Genomic DNA, 4349 nt, shown 5'->3' on the forward strand with positions numbered 1-4349 from the left:
TCCTCCTGTTCCCATATCAGTTTCATGCCATAGTATCCTGCCACACCCATATGGTGGGGGTGTATGTTCTTCTTCTGAAGTTCCGATTTCTTGAAACTCTTCGCAACAAACTATGGAGTTGCCCTGACCCTTTTGAATTCTGCCTAGTCTGCCTTTGTAGTTTGGGGGTATGCGGGGATTGGGTCCTTGCCTTTACTCAAGTACTTCTTGTACAGCATGTGCTTCCATTTTCTCCAAGCACTACAACAAGAACCCCCCTTCAGCAACGCATCGATGCGTTGTTGTATGTCCATATAATCGTTGCTAAGGTCTACACCAACGGATTATTATGCGTTGCCGTTGGTGGCGTTGCAAGGGTCTACAACAACGTATACAAATGCATTGGTAAACGACGTAAATAAGTGTTGAAAAAAAGCAACATATAAAGTTACAGCCCAACAACACTTCATATGCGTTGGTGTCTACCCCGCACAATATGATTTTCAAATGGAAATGAACAGTCATTACAATGCCTAGAAGCATTCCTTCAAAAAAATAATTGGAATTTCATATATTGTCATCTAGATTTATAAGAAAATTGGCGATAAAGGTTATATAAGAACCACAATATAATGAATAGAACATTTCATTTATTAAATTGGCTGTTGCATTACAAAGAACACGATCCAAAGATTATAAGATGTGAAACTATCTACTACCAGCAGCCCAATTCTCGACCTTGCTATCAACATCTAGCTATTGTAAAACATAATGTTTGAGCATTGATTCGGCAAAAAAAATCCAAAACAACTTGTGGACCTATCTAGAAGTAGCTTCACTCTCGACCTTGCAATCAACATATGAGCCGTGCATATCTGTTTGTCTTGGCAATCTACAACAACAAAGAAATAAGATAAGTAACTTACATTATATAAAATCAGATTAACAGAGCGGTAAAATTTGGAGGAGCAACTTAAAATGGTGATGGTGATGCGATAATTAACCCCGCAACATTTATTGAGCGGCATGTTCTAAACCATCAGCACTTTGAATGACCTGATACAATCTGCATTGCGTTATGTTCTATTTTATTTTGAATCAGAAGACAATAGGAAATCCTACCGACACATATATTTAAAGGCTCACAAATTACAACATTGCATAGCTAGTCCAACAAAGGCTGCCACCCTGACATCTAACACCATATAACCAATAAAGAATGAATGATGAGAAGGGTGGTAAGCCAAAGGAGGAGCTAGGCAAAGAACAAAGGCAAAAAATGATTAGTTACTTTACTGAATTTACAGCGTATAGCTTGCCCTAGGTCAGACTTGGATCTATGTATCAGAAGGCAAAATCTCACTCAAATCAAGTTTTCCAGCAGTTAAATGATGGCTCAATATTCCAAAATATTTTGTGGTCTATTTCCTTCCAAATGGCCCAGGTTACAACTACGAAGACTAGATGCTTTTGATTATTGTAAAAGTAAAAACTAACATAAAACTATAGAAGATAGCTTGATCGTTAGACATCTTTAACCTATTAAAATATAAAGTTATGTTGTTTGTTGAGTTGTAAATAATAAGAAACCATTAAGGAGAAAAATAATTGATATTCCAAAATCTAGGAAACAAAGATGCGTTGACTCTTATCCATTTTTAGATGCACTATATGCTCGAAAACAGTAGTCAAGAAAGCCTGATGGGTGTATAAATTGTACATTTAGCGGCAGTAATATGAAGATGTCCAAAACAAATACTAGGGTCAAAATACTCTATGAAACTGAATGGGCAGTATGTGCATGCATTATATCAGTTTGTCACTAAATATAATAAGTTTCAGTTACAGCATAGTATGGTACGTGAAAGACAAAAAAATTAAAGGAAGAATTTCAAAAGCTAGAGCCAAATACATTATATGTTCATAGGCTAAAAATCTTACCATCTATTATAAGAGTGCTACTATCTATCATTAGGTTGTCATCGGATGAAATGTGTTAGTGCCCTGCAGTATTTCGGGAACTGTTTTCCTGTACAAATAAGGTGGAAAAAAAGATAAATGCATATGGTATATAAAAAAACAGGATTGCTATTAATAATCCAATCTCAGATTTAATTTGAACTGGTGAAGAAACGTTGATTCAATATAGAACTTACAATTAGAAATAACCTCATAGGAATCTGGCTTGGTACTAGAGGTTTAGTGCCAATAATATTGATCTGGAAGTCAGGAACAAATAAGTTTTTGTAACCTACAGATTCCATATATGTATTTGTAACTTAGAACATCACTAACCAGTTTTTCAAACGTATGTATACTGAAATCAAATATGCTCTAGACAAACCGTCACATCCATAAGCTAATATCCTGGGTGGACAAGAGAAGTGAATATTAAGTTCTGCAGTTACAATCATGCAGTAGATCGGGTGCCAGTTGGCAGAACATTATTACACATTTATTTTATTTTATTTTGCAGTTAAGACCATCATTACTCATACAAAGGTCTCCAGCCTAAATGGTTATTTTTTAACATGAACTTTCTAAGTCAATCTGGAATACTGAGAATTTTATGCTCATTAGTATTGCTAATATATTTGACAAACAAATAAATTTTCTTAGGGGAGGTGGTTCAGTATTTCAAGTATAAGACTGCGGTCGTAATTGGCAATCTACCATTTCAATAGTAATCAGTGCCGTTTAATGCAAAGTTGAAGATTGTGTAGTGAGTTTCTAGTAGATTTCTAAATGAGATGGACGATGTAAGAAATAAAACATCCTGGTGGTTTGCCATCTTCATTCTCATAGTACTTGTATATGTATCTAACTATTCCTCCTTGGCTAAACAAATATGTGCACAACTAATAGCTGAACTACACCTAGTAATATCCGTGTACCTTCTGCATCTTCAGTCGTCTACTGTAGGAATATGGCTAAGTTCCTGTTAAAAAAATAGACATAAATCAGCAGAAATACAAGAAACACAAACCCATGGTGCGCCTCAAACACGTCAAGGAAGACATGCAGCAACCCCCCATGGCTTCGCTGAACCGGGTGGTACCACTGCTGTGCATCCTGGAGCCGACAACGAATAGTAGCGGAGAGCACACATTGTTCCACTCCAACGCTGAATTGCTGCACTAGTCGCACTACACTATGAATGTTGGTGCCAATGTCTCCCCCACCGTGAACCCCTCTAGGTGCTTCTACAAACTCTCAACCACCCTGCACGCAGCACAACCCAAGTTCACAGAGTATTCGTCTTTGTTAATACTATACATTCGCCGCCTTCACATACTCATCTGCCGCAGAATTTGAGGAACTTAGCCATAGGCCTCGTGGCCTAATAAGATCCTTGAAAACACGTGTGAAATTCAGAAAGGCATTCTACGAAATCGAAAGTAATTAAGGAACCGAGTTAGGAGCAGGGTACTACATGTTTCTACTTCTAAATCATTCGACTTGTACATACCTTGCCATGCCAGAAGATGATGTCGGTGTGGCTGCGGATCTTGTAGGCGTTTGCTGTCCATAGAGGATCCACGAACCCTGCTCCTGCACGATTGATCCAAATTCCAGTCCAACGAGGGTCAACCTGATGGATTAGTATTAGTGAGAATGATGATTGACGCCAAATAGATCAGAAAAGAGGCGACGCAAGAAAATAGGGAAGAGATATCCTCTCAGCATCGCCAAGACAAGGACTGAACCACTGGTTCAGTCGAGACGAGTTATTGACAATCAGCAGACTGTAGCGGATCCGGCAACAGAAGATGGCGCGATAGAATTCAATCAAGGAGATGGGCCGGCCCAGCGGCCCAAGCGAGCGACCAACCCACCGCGTTGGCTCGACGACTACAGCCTGGCCCGTTAATCGAGCTAACGGTAACTGGTTTAAATAGAGATCGATCTCTTTCTGTAATAGTTGGCTAGGATTGGAATGACGGCTTCGGCCGGTGTAATCGGTTAGCTGTGAGGGTGGTTGGGTGGCCAGCTACCGAAACTTTTCCCCAATTCGAATTCAAATCCCTAAATCCTTCCCCGATCTAGTGAGTTGCTTACAGTTGGTATCACATTCGGCGGTCCTGGAGCTTCCGCAGCATCGCCACGGGACGCGGTGGCGAGATCGGCGGCGATTGGAGGCGATGGACAAGCTGTCCGAGGACGGGCGCGGCGTCTACGCCCTGTTGCGGGCGGATTTCGCCACCGACTTGGACCAGCGCTTCAAGGAGCACGGTACACCCTTCTCCAAGCTGTCGACAAGCTAATCCAGGCGAACACGATGGCGCTCGACGCTCTCCTGTCGGCGCGGGTGGACGGCGTACGGGACGAGTTCGCCCTCGAGATCGAGCAAGTCCGCGACGAGCGACCGC

The 4349-nt window shown here is 40.9% G+C and overlaps 1 long non-coding RNA gene across 1 annotated transcript; it reads right to left on the reverse strand.

The window, feature by feature from the left end:
• Positions 1-648: 648 nt before the first annotated feature.
• On the reverse strand, positions 649-3725 carry LOC123081957 (uncharacterized). The gene is made up of 4 exons (XR_006438868.1): positions 2275-3725; positions 2136-2198; positions 1921-2008; positions 649-871 (listed from the first exon to the last, which is right to left on the reverse strand). It is a non-coding gene; the product is annotated as an uncharacterized lncRNA (long non-coding RNA).
• Between the last annotated feature and the right edge of the window lie 624 nt (positions 3726-4349).

Source organism: Triticum aestivum, chromosome 4A, assembly GCF_018294505.1.
Source record: "Triticum aestivum cultivar Chinese Spring chromosome 4A, IWGSC CS RefSeq v2.1, whole genome shotgun sequence".
Classification (NCBI taxonomy): Eukaryota; Viridiplantae; Streptophyta; class Magnoliopsida; order Poales; family Poaceae; genus Triticum; species Triticum aestivum.